The 22230-nt window shown below is 56.6% G+C and overlaps 1 protein-coding gene across 3 annotated transcripts in view; it reads right to left on the bottom strand.

The window, feature by feature from the left end:
* The window catches only part of SMOX (spermine oxidase), a 38480-nt gene extending 16694 nt beyond the window's left edge, over window positions 1-21786 (bottom strand). The window contains exon 1 of one of the 3 annotated variants that reach the window (XM_045529035.1): window positions 21557-21786. The gene's annotated coding sequence lies outside the window, so the exon portion shown is untranslated. Of the gene's footprint in view, window positions 1-15104; window positions 15331-19573; window positions 19721-21556 lie in introns of those variants that run through there. The other 2 variants (XM_045529038.1, XM_045529036.1) reach the window with 2 other exon arrangements.
* Window positions 21787-22230: the final 444 nt, after the last annotated feature.

Raw genomic sequence — 22230 nt, 5'->3', positions numbered from 1 at the left:
GGTACTAGGGCTGGCTCGAGTCCTTTCTTCCCCTACCCTTATCCCTCCCCTCTTCCCCCTCCCCCAGGCTGTCCTTCCTGCGGACTAAATTTAGAGGTGAGGATGTGGCTGCCCGCACGCACGGGGCGGGCGGGAGGGGTCAGCGATGATGCCACTGCCGGATGTCTGCCCGCCGAGCCGGGACGCTGCGTCAGGTTTGTAAACACGTCAGGTTTGTAAACACGCTGCGTGCTCCTGGAGGGCGCCGCGCCAGCTGCGAAGGTGACGCCACCGCTGCCCGTGACGCCACTGCTACCGCTACCGGGCACCCAGCGACTGACGTGGCGCTGCTGCCGCCCCGCCTCCTCCTCGCTCCAGCTCCCCGGGACTGGGGGGGCCCTGCTAGCGCCCTTATCCCAGGCCACCCCCACCCCCAAACGACCTCTTGTGCACACTAAAGGGGCAGGATGGCTGCAGGGGGTCTCACACCTTCCTGGTGGAACCCCTGCTTGAAAAGCTGCTGTGGGGTCTAAGGTATAATAAGCATTAAACTAGGGGTGCTGCTCATCGCAGAACCCCCCCCCCAGGTTTCTTTGGGCACCACCTCTGAAAACCAGGGGACCAGATAAGCTCCTGCCTTGGGAAGCCAGGCTAGGGCAAGAGGGCTTGTCGCCAGCAGGGCCATCCCAGCCAGCTACCTGCCTTCCTGGATCCAGGAGCCTTGCTGCACCAGCTGGGCCAGCTTGTCCTCACCACCTTGTCCTGACAGTCAAATGAGGCCCTACGTGGATGTGACAAGATTGCCAGCATTTTCTAGGTCCTTGTGCATGAAAATACCTTGTCAAGGTCTGCAGCTACATTATGAGCACACTGTCTTTGGAATGGGTTGTGGAACAGACTGTGGGAAGTGGGGTAGACACTCGGCCCGTAAGATGAGGACAGAAAGAACCCCCAGCTCCCCGCACCAGGTCTCAGAGACCTTGAACTCAGACGTCACACACGGGGTGCCAGGTGGAGGCAGTGCAGGTAAGCAGGGGCCATGTGAGTCCACGGGACCCTCACTGCTAATCCCACAGTCCTGTGCCTCCTCAGGCCTTGCACCAGATGAACCCCTGTGTCCCCAAGAAGCCAGAGGAGCCCCACACACAGCCTACAGAGGGCAGGGAAGGGAGTCTGCCCTGCAGCCCCCTGTCAGCCCATAGAGCCGACACACCCCAGAGTCCAACCGAAAGTGAAGAAAAGACAGAGCCAGGGCACCTACTAAGTGCTAGGTGCTCAACTGGACCTTTGAGTGTCCTGCTATCTCCAGGGAGGAGGAGCAACCTGTTTTCTGTTGGTTTGTGTCACCTTTTCCTTTCCCTTTGGATTTTTTTTTTTTAATTGATGAGAAACTGCCTTGTTGAGGAAGAAGAATCACTTAAATGGTCCTCGGTGCCTGCCTGTCCTTCTCTCGCCTTGGGGAAAGAAAGAAATAAATAACATCCGCTCCTTGATCTGTATGCACAGGAGAAACAGAACACCCTGTACTGTTCAAGCAGATAAAGGAGAGAAGAAAAAAGTGCTGGCTCAGCCAGGCAGGGAGGAGGAGGAGGGGAAGGAGGGAGAGCAAGAGACACTTGCCTTCTTACTCCAGCTTCCATGGCAAAACGGGGGTGGGAGCTGGGGCCTCTTGCCCAGTGCCTGTACCCGGGCCCTCAAGTTCGTGCTCCTGTGTCCCCAAGCAGGCCAAGCCTGGGAGCTTCAAGAAATCAGGCCAGCCAGGGCATGAGTGTCCCGCTCCATTCAAGATGCCCAGCTGCCACCCCCCAGCCACTTCTCTGGCCTGCAGGCCACTGCCTCCCCCGGCGGCCCAGAGCCAATACCACCCTCCCTGAAGCTGCCCAAGAAGACACACTGGACAGAGGAAGGCAGCAGGAGAAGGAGAAAGGAAGAGGGAAGGAAAACCCTGTCCCATGGCAGGGTAGCCAAAGATGGATGAAGACTCAGAGGCAGGGTGACCAGCAGGCACAAGCAGCCAAGCTGTGTTTTGACTGCCACTTCCTCGCCCCCAAATTCCTCACCAAGCTCATTTTGTCACCCTCCCCAGAAATTTACCCTCAGCCAGGCACAGTGGCACATGCCTGTAATCCTAGCACTCTGGGAGGCTAAGGCAGGAGGATCGCTTGTGCTCAGGAGTTCGAGACCAGCCTGAACAGGAGCAAGACCTCATCTCTAGTAAAAATAGAAAAACTAGATGCTTTGAGTTCCTCCCTTGAAGCAAACAAAAAAAAAAAAAGAAAGAAAAATTAGCTGGGCATGGTGGCGAGCACCTGTAGTCCCAGCTACTCAGGAGGCTGAGGCAGGAGGATCACTTGAGCCCAGGAGTTTGAGGTTACTGTGAGCTAGGCTGATGCCACAGCACTCTAGCCAGAGCAACAGAGTGAGACTCTGTCAAGAAAGAAAGAAAAGAAAGAATAAAAAAGAAAGAAAGAAAGGAAAGGAAAGGAAAAGAAAGGAAAGGAAAGAAAAGAAAAGAAATTAATTTACCCTCAAACAGGGGCTTCCTAACGGCCAAACACTAGTCCTGGTCTCCAACATCTGACCCTGCCGAGCCCGCCCAGAAATGCCCAGAACTAAACTGGGCACCACACATCTCCTTGCACTTCCCTCATTAAGGTAAAACCACTGGAGCAAACTCGAGGCTCAAAACTGGAGGCGTCTTTGTCTATCAGGTCAAGACATGTCAGCCTCATAGCCTGAATCACTGTCACCTCCACCCCCGGCTTCCCCGGGAGCCTGCCTGTGCCTCCCCTATCTGATCCCTGCCTGCTCCAGTCTCAATCCCCCCACCCCACCCTCCAAAGACAAGCACGGCCAGGCTTCCACAGACCAGGGAATAAAACTCAGCAATTCACTGAGCACCCACTATGTGCCAGGCATGGGAAAGGCCTCAGCATGTCAACCCTTTCTCCCCTGGACCCAGCTCACCTTTTCAGCTTCAGTTCTCACTCGCAACTCCCCCACACGACATACACGCAGACCCCCAACTCCACCAAAGTCTGGGGCCTCCCCAGCCCAGCCCACCTGAAGGCCTGCAGGAAACGTTCTCCTTCATTCATGTCAGAGAAGCTGGTTCTGGGTTCCCTTAACATATGGACAGGGTGCAGGATGCTGTGGTTGTGCAGTTGGGCGACTGCAGGACTGTGTGTTGTTCGAACCACCACCAAGGCCTGCTCCATTACTGTCTCCTGAAGCAACAGGTCACCCCCGAAATGTGACTCCCTCTCGCTGCTTCTGCAGTGTAACACTCCCACTCCCGGCCTGCCCCCAAAGCACGGGCATCTCACCCCAGGAAATCCTGTCGTCCATTATCTCAAGGGTGAGGCTGAAGCCCCACAGGCACTGGGCAGGCCGAGGTCCCCGGCTAGACCGGTGAGCCTCTGCCCAGGGTGAGCGCAGCCAAGCCCTGGAGTGAACCACAGGGGCAGCAACAGCCCAGCTGGGTATGGGGTGCCCCTTCCTCCCCAACACTGGAGTCCACCGTCATTTCCCTCCCCAACAGTGGCTACTGCAACAGAAACGATGCCACAAGGGGCCACCCTTTTTTTTTTAGGCAACCTTGAAAATGAGGTTTATTGAGGAGAGAAAGATAGGATTATAGAGCAAGAGCTAGATATAGGCTTACAGAACGGGGTACATACGCAGCAGATGACAGGCCCCACCGTCGCAGTAAAGGGAGAGCAAAAGGAACGGTGCAAAAGGCGGGGCCCACCCTCTACGTACCTCACACCCTTCCAAAGACACCCTCATGCTACACGAAAATTCTACCCATCCCTGGCCCCCTGCGAACTCAGTCTACTCCCAAATGTGCCTACGCCCTGCCCGTTCCTCAAGGAATTCCCTCGTCTGTTTCCCAGAGGGGAAGAGTAAGGCCCAAGGCAATTAGCCCACCTGGCTCACTTCGCCCCTGCTCCCCCTTGGGGCCCAACACCCCACCAGCTGAAGCCCCCCAAAGTGGGCCCAGCCCTTCTGCCAGCAGTCTCCTCCCTCCTCTCAGCCCCATGTTTGCTTGTGAGGCCCGCCACCTGCACCCTCCATGACCAACCCTGGGGACTTTAAGCCTCTCCTCCCTAGTCCCCAGGCCAGCCCCACCTCACTTCCCAGGAGGGGCTCCTCTCGCCTCCCGCAGGCTCCTGACAGGAGGGGGAAGTGGGAGGGAAGCCGGGGGCTGCTCCAAGGGAACATCTTCTTCGGACTGCCTGGCAGGTCTGGGGAGGGATTTGGATTCGAGGCCCCCCAGACAATGCAATTATTCTTCAAATGTAAAAAACGCCCAGAAATCCCAGACCAGCTGCTTTGCACAACGGCCCAGACAAAGGGGCTCTGTGTCTGCTGGCAAGGCTCCTCCCACCCCTCAACCCCAGGGCTGGGCCCCAACTCCTCCCAGCCAGACCCTCCCCAGCCTCCTCACCAGGCCAGCCAGGAAGTACAAGAAGCAGGACTGCTGAGCCAGGCCCGGCCAGCCATGGAGGGGGACAAGGGGGTACAGGCGGGGGGAACAGAGCAGGGGCAGCCTATGAGCCCAGGAGACGGCAGGGGAGAGAAAAGAACAGACCGGCTGGGGGGCCTGGAGACCTGGGTTTAGGCCCCCGCTCAGTCTCTCCCTTGCCAGGTGACCCCTGGACCTGAGTCTTGCCTTCTCCCGGCCCTACGTGGCCAACACCTCTGAACCCACCCCAAGGGCAGAGTCTCTGTACCTGGCCTCCTCAGTACACCTGTCTAAGCCCTGTGGGATATTTAAATGCCTCCTTTGGTCTTCAAGCTTTCCCATCTGTAAAATGGGGATAGCTACAGCTACCCAGTAGGACTGCTGGGAGGACTAAGTGACACAGCACAGGTAAAAGGTGTGGCCACCTGCAAGGGTCACCTCAAAGAGGGACGAAGAGGGAGGAAGATCCCCCAAAAGGCCACTCGCCTCTCATAGGGCCCACAGCTGTTTCACCTGTAGAACCCCAATCTTGATCTGAGTTCAGAACCCAGTCTCAGCCTTGGCCCCAACCCTAATATCAGACTGGACCTTGACCCTGACATCATTCATATACCCCCTAACCCAATATTGACTGGGACTGAGCCCCCCAACCCTGACTCATCCTGCCCAGTGTTGAGGGGCAGGGGTACCAGAGATGGTGGCCATTAGCCACGTCCAAGCTCACAAAAGAGAAAAGCCGTGGGTGCCTCATTCCGCAAAGCCCCCACCGGCAATGCCTTCTGGCCCTCACAGTACCACAGAGGCGAAGGGCCCCATCTTCCCACCTGGCACCAGACTCCTCTCCAAGGACAATGTCTTTGTCACCCTCATCTCCTCCCTAAAAGTGTAAAGTCCCTAAAAGCACAACTTTAAAAGGCTTTGTAAACCTATTTCAGAAGAAAAGAGGGAGCCAGGGGCCCTTGGCAGGCATGTGTGTGCAGCATGGAGAGGCAGCCCTTGGCTCAGTGCATGGGGGACAGAGCCAAAGACACAGCCCCCAGGGGCACTGCGGGGTGGAGGGGACACAGCAGGAGAGGTGAGCACTCTGGGCTGGTCTCTATTCCCACTGATGCTCTGCGAGGCAGGATACACCTGCACACACCCGGGTTAATTGTCCCTAGGACCCTTATACCTGGGAGACATAAGGCAATTCTATAGCTCCCTGCAGGGACAGAGCCTGAGACTACCCAACTAGAAGCTTGGTTGGGGGTGGAGGAGGAGACGAAAACTCAGAAAGAAGCCAGAGGAAGGGTAGGATTTTCTGATGGGCACAAGGCTCAGCTGGGGACCCAGATGATGGTGTCAGCCAGAGAAACAGGTAGAAACCGGCCAGAACAGCGCCTGGGACTGCAATTCCTCCCCCCGCGCCCACACCCCAACGGGTTCCCCCAAACCCCACCCTGCAGATCCCATCTTCAGCAAAGCAGTGAGTGGATCACGCCCAGACACTACACCACAGCAGGTGCTGGGCACAGCTGCTCCGAACACCTCCCAAGAGACTTCCAGCTCTGAGCCAGCCCCACCAGCTCAGCTTCCACCTCCAAAGCCAGGCTCCTCCATGCCCCACACCCTGGTGTTCCATCTCTGTGTATGTCTGTGCACAGACGTCCCCCGGCTTGCCACGTAGAAAGTCACCTCCCAGCAGGTAGGACCCACATTCTTCCCCTCAGACCCCAAATCTTCCAGAGGCAGGCAAGCCCCATGCCTGCTCAGCAGTCAGGACTCTGACGGGATGACTATGCCACCCTGGGTGCCCCTGGAGAGGATGAAGCTGCCCAGACGGCAGCCTCATTTTCCCCATCTGTAAAATGGGGACAGTCACCCCTATACCTTGAGCGAGGCCAGCCCTGAGCCCAGGCCCTACTCTCCAGCCCCTGTGTCCCCAGCAAAGTCTACTGCAGCTCCCTTCAGCAGCTCTCAGGAGGAGACCCAGTGGCCCACGTTCCCTCCCTTTGACAGGACCTGACACCTCAACTCTGAATGCCCTTCCAGGAAGTCATCGGCCACAGAGGTATAAGAAAGAACACAGAGCTGGTCACTGCCCTGGTGACTACACTGACTCAAGACTGCTCTTGGTGACAGCAGACCAGGCCACAAGCAGGGGAGGGCCAGTAGGAGCTGTTCACTCCTCCGGAAAGAAAGGTCCCCTGATGGGGCTGAAACCCAGGGAGGGGAAAATAATTCGAGACCAGACTGGGCAATACAGTGAGACCCCACCTCTACAAAAAATACAAAAATTAGCCGGGCATGGTAGCACGCACCTATATAGCCTCCAAACTGAGGTATCAGCCCTGTTCTGAGGCAACCAAGTCACCAGACCCCTTGGGGGACCCCAGGAAGAAACACCTCCTTCTCTCACCCACAATCACAAAAGCACACTTCCTAGGTTTCACTAGACAACCCAACTTAATGAACGGTCCCCTCCTTTGGGAATGCCTCCTAGCACCATGGTTTTTTCACGCAGGTCCTGGGTCTGATACCGGCATTTGGATACCAGTGGTTTGAATCTCCACCACTTATTAGATGAGTGACCTGAGCCTGAGTTTCCTCATCAGTAAAATGGGGACAAAGAGTACCAGCCGTGCAGGGTTGACTATGACAGTATATGCAGAGTGCTTGGCCCAGAACCAGGCACGTAGCAGCAACAGTTCATATATTTTCCTGCAGGCCCCAGTCTGCAAACTAGTGAGAGTCGCCAGAGGGAAGACTGGGCCAGGTGACCAGACATGGGTAGGGATAGAAGAAGTCCAGCAGCCCCTAGAGAGGTCACAGATCTTCCTGCATGACGATTCCAGAGCAGGATTGCCAGGCCTCAGAGAGAGCCATCCACAGACATTGCCATGGTCTAATGACAGGGAAGAACAGGGGATTAGGACAGAAGGGTCGTCCCACTATCCTACTTGCTGGGGATGCGTGGACCAGGCAAGGGTCGTGAGGCCACAAGTGCAACGACAGGACAACCCGTGTAGTCAGCAGCCTCCAAGATGACCCTCAATGATCCTTGCCTGCTATTCATGCCCTAGTATAGTTCCCTGCCAGGCTGACCTTTGTAGCTAATAGGATACTGCAGAAATGATGGCATATGACTTCCAAGACTAGGTAATAAAAGACATTGTGGCTAGCCTCCACCTTGCTCCCTTGGACAGTTTACTCTGGGGGAAGCCAGTCGCCATGTCACAAGGACACTCAAGAAACCCTATGACAAAGTCCACAAGGTGAGGAACTGGGCCCTCCTACCAACAGCCACAACCATTTCCCAAGCATGTGAGTACACCATCTTGGAAGCAGATTCCACAGCCTCAGTCAAGCCTTCAGATGACAGCAACCTCATAAGACCCTGAGTGAGAACTCCCACTCAATTAAACTGCTCCTAGGCTGGGCGTGGTGCCTATAATCCTCACACTTTGGGAGGCTGATGTAGGAGGATCATTGAGGCCAGGAATTCGAGACCAGCCTGGGCAACACAGCAAGACCCCACCTGTACAAAAAAATACAAAAATTAGCTGGGCATGGTAGCATGAACCTGTAGTCCCAACCACTCAGGAGGCTGAGGCAAGAGGATTCCTTGAGCCCAGGAGTTTGAGGTTGCTGTGAGCGATGATAACACCACTGCACTCTAGCCAGGGCAGGGTGAGTGAGACCCTTTCTCAAAAAAAGAAAGAAAAAAAAAAAACTGCTCCCAAATTCCTGACCCACAGAAACTGTGAGCATAATAAATATTTATTGTTGTTTTAAGCTGCCAGTGTTGGGGTAATTTGTTACCCGGCAATAGGTAACTAATAGTCAGCAACTCTCCCTCTCCAGAGACCCCCAAGTAAACCCCCCATTCCCACTCAGGGCCTCAGCTCCGTCCTTTCTGAAATGCAGGACTAGGATGGGTGGGCAGGGAGCCTGGCCCAGGGCCTGCAGCTTACAGGGCCCAGGAGACAGGAACTTTTTCCCAACTAGTATATTAGACTCACCTGGACTCTTTTTACAAATGACCCTTAACCCCACCAGGTCATTTAAATCAGGCTCTTTGGGGTGGACCCCAAGCATGTGTATATTTTTTAGGGACCTCCATGATGCCAATATATAGCCAAGGCTGATAATCACTGCCCTAGAGCAGATTTCATGTGCAGACTCCAGGCCAGCCCAGAGACATTCAGGGTCTGCTGGTGCAGGAGAGGATGAGGCAGAGAGAGCGAGGGGCCCTTGGCCTAGGCAGCTGCTGCTGCCTGGCTTCCAAAGCCCTCTGCGTTCTATGCATATGATGCACCTCAAGCCACATGGGTGTCCTGCGTTCTATGCATATGATGCACCTCAAGCCACATGGGTGTCCTGCGTTCTATGCATATGATGCACCTCAAGCCACATGGGTGTCCTGCGTTCTATGCATATGATGCACCTCAAGCCACATGGGTGTCCTCGTCTGCGTTTGCTCTCACACTACTGCACACAGCCACGGCCTCCTCCCCTGCCCCGCTGCAGCTCCAAGGCCCACTCAGGTGCAGCCTCTGCACCAGGACTGCTCCCTTAGAGGAGAGGACCCAGGACACAGGGATGGGGTCTAGCTCTTGTGATCTTGGAAAGAGTTTCCTCAACTATAAGATGGGAGTTAACATCACATCTGCTCTGATCTCTACTGGGTCAGAGGCTCCTGGTCAGAAGTCCATGGAGAAACCTATATTTGTATGTCTGGTTTCCCCCAAGACACAGCCTTGCCCGGCACTGCATTAGTCCCTGGAGAGGACATAGTCGTGGATTAGAAAGACCCTGCCCTGTAGCTCACAGCCAGGTAACTCAATTAAGGTCGTGGTGAATTTGAAAGAGGATGGGAAGAGGCACCTCATGGGGCTGGGGGAGGAGGCAGAGGAGATTTCCAGGAGAGTGAAGTGAGTTCCAGCCGGGGGAACCTCACGTGCAAAGGCTCAGAGGCGCTGTTTACAATCAACTCTCAGGGCCTGAAACCAACACCACTGTGCTCTCTCTCGCTCTCTCTCTCGCTCTCTCTCTGGGAACTCAGCCCTGATCCCCTGCCGTGCACTCACCTGAGCCCCTCCGCAGTGGCAGCAGCAGCCAGGGGAAGTTGAGAATCCCAGCGCCAGGGGGGGAGGACACATCGCATCGCATCTCCCATTTCCGCCTCCCTCTGTGCTGGGCTTTCCCCAGCCCCACCCCTGCAGGCGTGGAGGGAGGGCCCTGACTTCCCTGGCAAGTCCTAGACAGGTGAGCTCCCCGGCAACGGCACCCTGGGGCAGGACAGGGTGGCTGCAGAAAGGTTTAGCGAGGGTTACCCTGTGCCAGGCACTGTCCCAGGCACTCAGGATACAGCAATGGCCAGAAGCCTCCCCTCAAGTATCTGACAGGTCAGAGTGGCAAGCGCCACAGTGAAAAGAGAATCAGGGTGGCAAGACAGGGAGCTGCTCCACAAAGGGAGGTCAGAGAAGGCCTCTGCCAGGTGAGCCTGCAGCACAGGGCTGTGTCCACCTCCTGGGGACTTGCTGAGTGGCAGGACGTTGGGGGGCGGTTGAGGGTGGGGTCAGGATGACTTGGGTCGCCAGGCATGACACTGCTGGGATGAACCCAGACCAGTTCTGTGTCAACCGGTCGTCCCCTTGGCCCTTCCCAACAAGCCTGTGTTGTCAGAGAGACAAACGAAGCCAAATACCTCGGTGCAGGACCCGCAGGTGGGCGACAGGCCCAGGTGGCCTGATTCCTGAGCCCAGCTCTGGCCTCAGGGCTATCACCAGCGTTGGGAGAGCTTCTCCAGGCCCCGCCCCTCTCGGGCACAGCCCCAAACACAGCGCCTCTTCATCAGGCATCACCTGCAGGCACGGCCCTGACACGAATCAGTGAGTGTCCCCAGGGTCACACTGCACGGAGACCCACCCATTCTGCAGACCGGGCACTTGCTCCCTGGGACGTGTGAGCTGGCAGATGAGGGGGTGGCTTCCCAGGGGGGCTTCTCCCCTCTCCCTGCCAGGAGCCAGCCTCACAGTTCTGGGGTGAAGGAGGACAGCCCAGTCAGCACTTTCCACTCACTCTTTCAAAACCACTTAAAAGAACTGAGGCTTGTGCGAAGCTCAGCCCGGGCGCAGTTCCCCCTCGGCGGCCCCTCGTGACTCTGCACAAAGCCCAACTATGCTTTCGTCTCCAGCCCCTGGGAGGGGGGGGGTCTCCTGGAAGCCCATCTTTTCTCCTGAGCCACAGGGTCCCCCTCTGTCCAGCCTGGGACCTGCGCAGAGACACAGCAGCCCCAGCGGCAATCTGTCTGAGGTTTGCAGGGTCCGGGCAGCGTTTGTGGGGGGAAGAGCCCTCCTCCACTTTAAACCCTTTTCCAGCAAAATCGCCTCTCTTACGGCCCCCACACAACACAGTTCATCACAGAGCGATAAACTGCATGATCACAAAATGGAAAAGGAAAACATAACCAAGAAAAACCCAGATGCCAGATGAACCCCATAGGAAACCTCTATTTATTTCACCCTTCCTGTGCCAGGCGCTGTGCTGGGCACTTTCCGTTCATTGCAACCCTTCATGCAAACACCCTGCTGCCCATTTTACAGATGAGGAAACAGGCGCAGAGAGGTCCACAGGCATGATGGAGGCCACCAGATGGAGTGAGAGGCAGGGCAGGGCTTGGCAACACTGAGCTCAGCTCTTTCTGCTCAACCCTTGCCTAGTTTTCAGGCCCCCATTCAGCCTCCCGGCGGCAAGCCCGGGGACAGCCCTAGGACTGCCCTCAGCTAGGCTCTTCTGTCTCACCCCTCCCCACATACTGACAGCGCACACATTGTGCCAGGCACTCGGGGCTGGCAGGAGACGTCTCAAAGCCTGGCAGCTCACCCCAGCTTCGCTGCCAAAGCCTGGGGCTGCCACAGAGAGGCCACCTGCCTCCTGGCCTGGGCGCTTAGTGGGGTGGGCTGCAGGCCACCCTGGCCGCCCTGCCCCACGGGGCTGGCACAGGCTTGCCAGGTACTACACTAGCCAGCCCACAGCCCTTCACCCTCGGTTTCCTCCTCCATAAATGGGGTCAGGGACGTCGTCTAACTGCTTTTGCCGGCACAAAAGAAAATTCAAAGAACAACTAACTCTTAACTCCCTCTATCTAGATAGTCACCTCCTCTCACTGGCCCGAGATGTTCCCCTCCTGGTGACTTCAGGGTGCTTTAACTGTGCTCTCCTAAGGAGTGCACAACACACACAATTAAGGGTTCTCGATAAAGTCCCGCCCGGAAGCCCCAGGCCCAAGCAAGAGCTGGAACCGGGTTCTGAAAAGCCACTGGTGTTCATTTCAAAATGCACGTGTGGGCCCCGGGCCCATGACTTCATCCATAAAACACCTACGGAGCTAAGACGCGGCGTTTGGACAATAAACATATTCTTCAGGCCCTTGTATTGAGTTCAGAGAGAGACTTGATAACTCACCAGCTTTTGAGATCAAGAAAAGTCTGTTCTTAAAATTCTTTCATCACGGCTATCGCTATTTTTCTCTGAATACCTCAGAGGTAGAGAGTACAGTGCTAAGCGTTTCACGTGGATTATCTCAACCCTGACGTCAGTACCTCCATGCCACGGGGGAGAAAGGTGAAGTTCAAAGAGGTTTCACAACCTGCCACCCCACAGAATGGGCTCCACTAAGCCCCCGGGCCTTACTCTTTTCTAAATCTAACCAAGGAGTCAAGTTCATTGTCTTTCCTTGAGTTACTTTTTCAACTTAGAACCTTTTCAGAGGAACTCACAAGGTTTCACATTGTGTATGATGTCTTAAATGAATGCTTCAAAATAAAAGCATGTAAAAGGGCCTTGTGCGTTTAACATTCAAAAGCACCATTTAAAGAATCTTTCCTAAGAATGTTTGCCCATTGGTGGTCCCGGGTGTCTCCTGCTTGAGTCATGCTAAAATCTAGCTGACTCAGGGTCTGGTTTTTTGCCTGCAAAGAGTACCCCCCACCTCCCCAGCTCCCCGCCCCCCCGCCCCCCACCCCCCACCCCCACCCCCACCAGGACCTGGAGTGCAGGCAGCTGAGCTAGGCTGGCCCACGGGGGCTGGTTTGGGTGGGGTCCTTTCTTCAGGTTTGAGGACAGGCTCCAAGGGGGCTGTTGGGTGAGGAGAGGGCATAGCGCCAGGTGTCCACAGCCTGGGTGTGAGCCCCGTCCTGCCTAGCTCAGGCCTCATGGGGCTGTGTGGGGAGGACAGGAACTACGTGTCTGCCAGGGCCTGGAGCAGAGTTGGCAGGGGTGGCTAGGTTCTCTGTTCTGTTTTCTAATAAGTTACAACTCATTGCCAAGTGCTTCTCCTCCTGGCCTTAAATCACACCTTCCTTAATACCTTCCCCCTAGAAGCAGGTAGAGGTTAAGGGAATCTAGACGGAGGGGAGCAGGGGTGCTGCATTCTCCCCCAGCCGGGCCACCCTGCTCTGCCTACACCCACATGCTTCTCTACCTCCTCCAACCTTCCAACCCTGGAAGTCGAGAGCTCTGGGCTCCTGCCTGTTTGAGGAAGACAGACAAGAGGGCAAAGGAGAACAGGAGACAGCAGCTAGGGCTGGGTAAGAGCCCACCCAGCTCCCTACCAGGGTCTCCCTGAGGGCCATCATCCCCCCAGCAGCCTGCAAGCACCTGACATTGCCTCTCTGCAGCTCCTCCTCCTGGGTAGGAGTAATGCCACCCGCATCCCCCTACCTGAGCTCTGAACAGAGTCCTCATGCTGCACAGGAAGTGAGGTGTAACAGGGCAAGGCAGGGTACCCTCATGACTGTCCTGAGAATCTGAGGATGAGTGTCACACAGGCAACCTGACCACTCCCCACACTTTGAGCCCATGAAGGGGCACAGCCACTCCGTGGGAGGTCCTGCACACACACACACACACACACACACACACACAGCCCACCATCACTGCACATCCCAGCCTTATTTCTCACTAACGCACTGCTCTGATCACAGTACTGCCCTGCTCAAAAACCTTCAATGGCTCCCTATGGTCTAATGAAGGAAGGCATGTCCCTGATGCCTCCTCCCTGCCCGTGGGCCGCCTGTCTCCTACACACACCCACCAGGATCCTCTGACTCCCAGACCCAAGCCTGTGACTTCTCATTCTGCCCAAAGCTGCCCACCTGGCTGGCCACGCCTCCAGGAAGCCAGTCCTGGCTACCCTCGTCCTCGCTCTCCCTTCTCCTCTAAGGCTGCTCAGGTCCAGCCAGGACTCCACGCCAAGCCTCACGCTGTTCTCAGCTGGCTTTTATGCCTCTCGTGTCCGCAATTAATGTCCCCTTGCAGGGTCCCTCCTAGAAGAAACTGCCTCCAGCCATGTTAATCAAACTAGTAAGAGCTGCTGACAGGTATTCCAGTGTCACAACGACCCCACAAGGGACATATTATTATCCCCATGGTGCAAATGGGGAAACGGCACAGAAGGATTTGGCTTCTTGCTTGGAGATCACAACCCTGCCCTGTTAACCTCTGAGATGAAAGGCTGGGAGAACTTGTAGAGCGAGGAGGTGGCGGGAGGTGTAGGGCAAAGGCCCTCCCAGAATCTGGAAGCCCCAGGCCTGGCTACTGTGGGGTTCTGGGCACCAGAAGCTCCCTCCAGTTCCCTTCCTCATGCACCCAGTGAAGCAGAGCTGTTGCCACAAGAACCCAGGCCTGGCTTTGGGCCAAGTCACATCCAGGCCATTCCTCCCTCTGTAGTGCTTTTTTCTTCCACTGACTGTCTAAATGTGCCCAGCCCATGCCACCAAGTCCAGGAAGCTATCCCTCCATGCTTCCTTCCTTTCCTCCCCGGCATTTCTGGGCCTGCCCACCATCCCCGTTTGTGGTCTCCCAATGAGCATCACCCTTCCACATCAGCTCTTTACAAAGGACGTCTGTTAGTGGGATATTATTTGGAAGTCTTTAAATGATGTCCACAGTCAGATCAGTTTGGGAAACAATAAATGGTTTCTGTTCTACAGGACTTGTCAGAGCCTTTAATTCTCTTAAATGCATTCCGAACCTCCCACAGGGTAGTGGAGTGAATTTGCCAGTTTCCACCCTTATTTGTCCCTGAACCCTTGAGGTTGCTCAGAACAGTCTTTGAGAAATGCTGCCCCCTCCCACCTCAGAAGGACAGCCTGGCACAGGGGCAGAGATCAAAGGGAGGTGTGATTGGAGGCCTTGTGTGTGGGAGGGATATCTGGGGAGCTCAGACTGAGAGCATGTCAACCCCCACCCTGCCAGCCGCTCTCAGCACTGCCCAGGGCAGTAGAACCTTTGCCCTCAGTGTCTTCCCTTCCCACCTTCCTTTGGGTGTGGTGACTACTACCCCCCTGCCAGCAACTGGGAGGACCTCAACTGACCAGTGCCCTGAGATAACGGCCCCAGGACATGCAGAGTCTGGAGAGCAAGGGGCCTTGGAAGACACCCCCAAAGCAAGCTGGACAGGTTTTTCCAAGAAAATTGCTAATTCTACTGCATCATTAGCTGCTAGTTTTAATATTAAGCCAAAATGAAAATGTGTTAAGCTGCCACGCTGGGAAGATACAATGCCCCACCCGACAAATACTGTGACATCCCCCCTTCCTCCCAGCAGGACACTGAACCCCTCAGCTTACAGATAAGGAAACTGAGGCCTCACAGGGGAGCAGACACTTGCCTGTAGTGGCCCAGCCAGGGGCAGACCCAAGAGAAGCATCCAGGCACCCCAACTCCCATGTGCACGAGGGAGGTAGCCAGCGTGGGAAAAGACCCCGACAGCAGCTCAAGTAACCATCAGCGACGTCATCAAGGAGTCACGCAGGCCAGGACAAGGGACACTACACACACTGGAGGTGATGGCCCGGCAGCTGGGGAGACTGAGGGCTTTTATGAGAACATGTCACAGCTGGAGCTGGAGGGCTGGAGTTAGCTGTTTCCCCAATCTCTTGGCCCCGCCCTGGCTGGAGGAAGGGTGCTAACCCCAGATTGGCTACCCACAGCGCCAGACTCGGCTGTGGACAGAGATAAGGCACCCTCCATGCTGTCTGCATGTCACCCTGCCCTGGGACATAGTCACCCACGACACCCCCTCGTGGTCTTGGGAGCTCCTCACAGTCAGGAGCCCTGCAAATCAGGCCTGTGTTCCTGGCCTGAGACCCAAGTGCCCAGAGGCCCCTCACCCAGCCCCACCTCCCGGCAGAGTGGGCCCCTACACCCCACGTCCCCTACACACTCCTCTCTGCCTGGCCCCAGCCTCACCTGCACCCCCTGGAGCCCCCACAGAGACAGTCCCTACACCTCCCCCAACACAGTCTATAGGAGCCAAGGTGGTTCCCTTTACCTGTTGCGGGCCCCCCTGAACTATGACTGTCCCTCAAGACCATAGTCTAAATCCTTGCTGCAGAAAGCAGAGCCCACGGGCCAGCAGCGCTGCATTGCCCACGAGCTTCTTAGAAATGCAGAGTCTCAGGCTCACCACAGACCTGCTGAATCAGACAGGACAGACCTGCATTAAACAAGTTGCCCAGGTGACCTGTGTGCATTAGTGTTTGAGAAGCACTTTTATAGACCACTGCTCTAATCAAGTCATTGCACCCACAGCCTATAACCTTCAATGGCTCCCCAGGGCCTGGTGAATCAAGGCCAGACTCAGCAGCTTGGCAGTCAAGGCCTTGCCTAGGCTGTCTTCAACCCACTTCTACAGGCCTGGGCTCCCAATCCCCTCCGCTGCTGCCCAAAGCTGCCCGGGACTTCAGGACTCTCTCAAAGCACCACCTCCTCCAGGACGATGGTCTGAACCGCACCTCATCGTAGCACACCTGGCATGCTCACTTTTATTTCCTAGAGAGTGGGGACCATGTTCAGTGTTCTCAGAGCCTCGGAGCACCAGGCTGGGGGCACAGGAATGCCAGGGGTGGACGGCAGCCAACAAGGCCCAGTGTCTAGTTGTCAGGAAGTCCACCCTCCGCTCTGGCCTGCCCACCTCGGGCTCTGCCACAGTCTTCACTTCAACTCAGAAGACAAGGACTTGGGCGCCATGGACAGGCCTCCTCCGTGCTCCCTGCCAGACAGAGAAGGGAGCACCTCCTGACAACCATGAAGCCTGGTGAACTTCCCATAGCAAAGTGTTTGCTCTGTGCCTCAGTTTCCCCAAATGCAGAAGAGAACACCCATCGACCCTGCCTCCCTCTCTTCCTGCCAGACAGATGGGCACATCCCCTCAACTCTGTGGCTCAGAACGTGGAGGACACAGACCCCATCCTTGTGTACTCAGCAAACCCCTCCTCGGCTAGCCAGCCAGGTCCCTGGGAGGCCAGGTCACCGGCCCAGAGGTGTCCTCGTTCCCAAACAGGAAAGCCTCTCAGGCAGAGCTGCCTCACCCTCCTCCCTCCTTCCTGGCCCAGTTCCTCGGGCCCAGCATCCCGTGGGAAGTCCCTGCTCCTTCACACGGGGTCTGCAAGGAGAAGGCTCTCAAGCACGTAACCCACAGAGTTCTCCTGGCCTCTACAATCACCAGGGAGCAAAGAAAAAAGTCTCTCTAATCCCATTTTACAGACAGACAAAAAGAAGTCAGGGCAGGGCCGACAGTAAAGTGCATTAAGTTTCCAATTCCCATTTCTCTGTTTTGCCAAATCTACTTCTACATATGACGTGGCCCAACTCAGACCCCGACCCAGGTTTCCCAAGGCCGAGCCTAAAGCTCCACACCCCAGCATTCTAGATGGAATCTAAAACAGGCCTGTCCTCTCCCAGGAGGCTGGGATTTTAAGAGGCCGATGACGAGGGCAATGCTAAACCAGAGGGGTAACATTCTAACAGTAGCATCCCAAGCAGAGAGCTTTCTTTATACCGGAGACTTTGGCCTCCCCAGCACCCAAAACCACCCGGCACATGACACCCAGCTACTTAGCCTGGGTCCGGAGACCCTCCTGGAAGAAAAAGTGGGGCATGAAGCAGAGAAACTCAGTCACTCACTCTGAGCCAGGACCCCCCTTCTACCGTATAGGGTGTGACTTCTTTCCTACCTCCCCACCCCCAAGGCCAGGCACCTCTGGGAGGCAGGAAAAACCTCATTTGTTAAGAAGCGCTCAGCTGGCGTGTGTCTGAGAGGCACGAAAGAAGTGGCAGCGTGGACTGGTTTACGGCCTGGATTCTGGAGCCAGGTTGCTTGGATTCAATCCTCCCTCTGTCACTAGTTAGCTATATGACTGTGCCTCAGTTTCCCCATCTTAAAAATGGGAATAAGACCTACCTTATAGCGCTGTTAAGAGGATTAAAGGAGTTAGTATTTGCAAAGTCCTTAGAACAATGCCTGGCACCCAGTGAGTATAGCAGGACCCTGCCCCCACCTCTTGGCCTGATTTCTCCCAACAGGGATACCCTCCTTGTTCCTGCCTAGGCCAGCTCCAGGCCTTTCCTAGGCATGCCAGCCCAACCCCAGATGTGGACCACCAGCCCCTAGTTCCAGTGGCCACCTCATGGTGATATCTTGGTCCATCCCTGTCCCCCTGTCCAGGACCTAGCTCCCTCCCTTCCGGATCTGAGGTCCCCTGACTCTTGGCCTTCCATTCTGGGAGTAGCAGCCACACAACTCAACAGTCAACTGGCTCCTCTGTGTAAACAGAAGAGCTATATGGGTAGAAAGGCAAGGGTCTATAGGGAGACCTCCAGGGCTGGGCACCCAGCAGTCACCCAAGGGAGTAGGCTGAAATAAATCCCTGCCTGCCCAGGCTGCCCCCCTCTCCTAAGTTAGAGAATCTCCCTCCTACCTAAAACACACACACACACACACACACACCCCCTCTGTTGACCCAGCTTCGATTTCCACCAAAGAAAGCAGAGAAAATCATTTACCCACAGACTCACATCCATGTGCACCCCAGGCTCCCCGGACTCCCCTATAGCATACAGGCCACCGTGCCTTCTCCACTTCCCTTTTTCACATCCCATTGGCCCCCTCTGATTCTTACAGCAATCTGCACAACTGCTTTTGTGGAAAGAAAACAAAAATCCTCAGGGTCACTTGAGGTTTAAAGGGCGTTTCTATGTGGACTGAAATACCTATCCCCTTTCTGCTCAGCCCAGCCCCAACCTGCCCGCCTGGCTCAAGATTTTCTGGGCATCAACTACATGCCAGACACCGTGCTAGATACACAGCAATGGTCCATTCAGTCCAGGTTTCAGCCCCTAAGAAGCAGACAAAGTAAACACTCACCTGTCACAGTTATGGACTATGATAAACATGATAGAGTCAGCAAGTCAGGTGCTATGATGAATTACAGGGGAGGAGAGGCCCTCTACCAAGACTGGGAAGGCATTTGAGGAACATATAATTAAGCTGAGACTTGAAAAATAAGAAGGAGCAGAGCCAGTCCAGTAAAGAGTACTAGAAAAACACTCCAGGCAGAGAAGATAGCACGAGCAAAGGCCCTGGGGCAGGAAAAAGCTTAGGGTGTTCAAGGGGCAGAAATGATTCAGCTGTGCCCAACAGGGAGCATGCAAAGGGGATGATGTCAAGATAAGGCTGGGAGGTCAGCTGCGGCCAGATCGTGGAAGGTCTGGTAGGCCAGGGAAAAGCTTCGAAATCTTATTCAAGCACAATAGGGAGCTATCAAAGATTTTAGAGAAATGAGATGATCTCTTCCAAATTTTCTGTATCATTCTTGCTGCTCTGCTAAAATGGATCAGAGGAAGGCAAAGGCAGACACGGGGAGAGGGTTAGCTACTGTGACTGCAGCATTCAGGCAAGGCTTTTTTGGATGGGGGGGGGAGGACAGGGTCTCAGTCTGTTGCCTGGGCTATAGGGCAGTGGTGTCATAGCTCACTGCAGCCTCCAATTCCTGGACTCAAGCGATCCTCCTGGCTCAGCCTCCCAAGTAGCTGGCACTATAGGCATGTGCCACCACTCCCGGCTAAATTTTTTTATTCTTTGTAGAGATGGGGTCTCTCTATGTTGCTCAGGCTGGTCTCAAACTCCTGGCCTCTCAGAGTGCTAGGAATACAAGCGTGAGCCACCATGCCCAGCCATTCAGGCAAGACTTAAAAGGCAGTTTGGACTGGAGCAGGTGGCCTAGGGCACTAACAGTGGAGTAGGAGCGCAAAGAACAGGCCTGAGACAGATTCTGTGACAAGAAGCAACAGGACTACCTCTTAGCGGAGTTGATGACACCTGGTTTCCTGACTTAAAAGCTGAGTGGATTCTGGGCCATTTACTGAGACGGGAAGGCCTGGGGAAGATCATGTCCAGGGAGTGCAGTCGGGGCTCTGTTTCATCTGTATTAAGGTTCTTGTCATCCGGGATATCATAAGAGATCAGACGGGAGCTCAGACAGAGAGGCTGGGGCTGCAGACCAAATCCGCTATTTAAAATCATGAGAATGAAAATGATGTACATTTAAGATCTGTGTGTTTATAAATTAATATTTGATTTTTAAAACCATAAAGAATGAATTGGGGTGGTGTAAATAGAAGGGAAGGGAAAAGGGGGGAGTCTGGGGAGAGCAGGGGGCTGGGAACAGAGCCCTGCGGCCCCCCAGCATCTAGAGCTGAGTGAAGGAATTGTCTGAAAAGACCAAGGAAGGGGCAGCCAGGAAGGGAAGAGGAAAACCAGGAGGAGCCAAGGGAGGACATTGGTTCTAGGGGGAAGGAGTATTCAAGGGGACCAAGAGAGGGGGAAGAAGATCTGCTTGTGGGGGCGGGAAATCACTGGTGAGCTGGCTGAGGCAGTTTCAGTAAAAGGGTGGAAGGGAAGTCAGGTCCAACTGGCTGAAGAACCCACGGGATGTGCTCCACAGGGGCAGGCACAGCCAGCTCCCCGGAGAAGCTCTGCTGTGAAGAGAGGAGGGTCCCCAGCTGGAGGGCGATGAGGGATCAAGGCAAAAAGGGGGCTATGGAATGGGAGGTGGGAAGCAAAGCACGTTCTTACACCGCTGTGAATGATCCAGAGGGAAAGAAACCTACTTCTAACACTGGAGAGAGGGAAGGTCACTGAGCAATGGGGGACAGGGGTGGGACCTAGGAGCCCCCCAAGCGGAGACACTGGCCAGTGGCAGGAATTGCAATGCCTCCACCAGGGATACCACCTCCCCTCCACAAGGGACCATCTAGCACTGTGCCCGGAACAAGAGGGAAGGGGGCAGAGGTGGCAGAATGCAAATGTGGGGGATTCACTTCACACACTTTCATATGCACGCCTACCCGGCCCTCCATTCATGCCCACTCCCGGCGACGGTGACCCGCCCGGGCACCTGCTGCTTGCTCCAACCTCGGCCAAGCTGCCCCAGAGGACTGGTACGTGCGTGATGTGCCACCAGCAGGTTCGGCAAACAACCTGTGGGCTCTTCACACGACACGTGCCAGACACTGCGCTTAGCTCCCCGGGCCGAGCCCCTGCTGGTGCGAGCTCCGAGGGGTCGGCGGGCCCCTGACCCCCAGGGTCGTGGTTTCTCTCCGCCCCTCCCCCAAAGCAAGCACTCCAACACACCCGACTCCTTTCCGAGCCTGGCTCCCGCCAAGCCCGGGACAACCGGAGAGCCCCTAGCTGGCCCTTAGGAGAGAGCTGCTCCCCACCCTGTCCGGCCCCCCAGACCCCCGAGGAGACCGCCTGGACGCCTGGAGCCCAGAGGGAGGGCAGCCCAGCCTCTGCCTGTGTCCTGGCCATCGCCCCGCAGCCTTCTCTCATCTCCCCGGTGCCCACCCTCCGGGACGCCCGAGTCGCCGCGGGGTGTCCGCGCCCGGCTTTGTCTGCGCCCATGGGGAGCGCCTGCCGGGTGCCCGGGGCGCTCCCCTCCCTCGCGCAGCCCGCAGGGTCCCGCCTGCCCTCCGCCCCCGGCGCCCGGCCCGGACCCGCGCAGCCCCCGCCCCGGGATCGCCGCCCCCGGGGCCACACCACCGCTTTCCCCCACCGGAGCCAGGGGGGCGCGGCGCCCACCGCTCTCCTCGAGCCTCCCGGAACGCCCCGCACCCCGGCCCGGGCGCCCGGGCGCCGCGCTGGCCGCCAGAGCCCCGGGCCGGCCGAGCCCTCGGGAGCCGCTCCGGGCCCCTCACTCTCTCGCGGCGGCCGCAGCCCCCGCCTGAAACCGCGGGAGGGCTGAGGGCCGGGGCCGGGGCCGGGGATCGGACCCGCGGTACCTTTCCCTGCTGAGCCGGGGAAGTGAGTCTTCGGCGCGCGGCGCTCCGGCCTCGGCCTCCTCCGCCTCTCCGCCGCCGCCAGCCGCCTGGCTTCCTCCTCCAGCCGCCGCCGGGACCGTAGGGGCCCGAGCCAGCCGCCGCGGCCTGTGTGGGGCCCCGCTCCGCCTCGCGTCCCCTACCCACCCCGCTCTGGCCCGGCCCTCTGCTCCGCCTCTGGGCGGGCACGCGCCGAGCCCCTCCCCGGGCCCGCCCCGCCGGGGGCAGGGAAGCTAAAGGCCTCTGAAGGGGGGACTGCGGTGTACCTGCCTGGGAAGCCGCGTTCCGCGCTCCCACCTCGACCCAAACCCTCTCCCTCCCTCCCTAAACTAGACCCCACGTGGGACCCTCCACGGGGCAGGCCCGAGTGCAGAGCATAGGTCAGCAGGGGCTCAGAAGCCAGGAGATGGCCCTGGAGAAGGGGTTTGATGCTGCCCTGCAAGAAGGAACCGCTTGGGGACAAGTGAATTTCAGGTCAGGTTTCTTCTCAGCAGAAAAGACCTGTCATGGACCAAGCTGTTCTACCCATTGGAAGCCTCTTCTCCCCACCCCTCCCCACAAACTCCTATGCCCCCTTGGAGTTAAATGTCAGGTTAAATGTCATACCCTCCTCTGTGAATACTTCCCTGTCACCCAGA

This window comes from Lemur catta, chromosome 17 (genome assembly GCF_020740605.2).
Source record: "Lemur catta isolate mLemCat1 chromosome 17, mLemCat1.pri, whole genome shotgun sequence".
NCBI classification, from domain to species: Eukaryota; Metazoa; Chordata; class Mammalia; order Primates; family Lemuridae; genus Lemur; species Lemur catta.
Note: the sequence above shows the minus strand (reverse complement) of the source record. Positions and strands in the feature narration are given on the sequence as shown.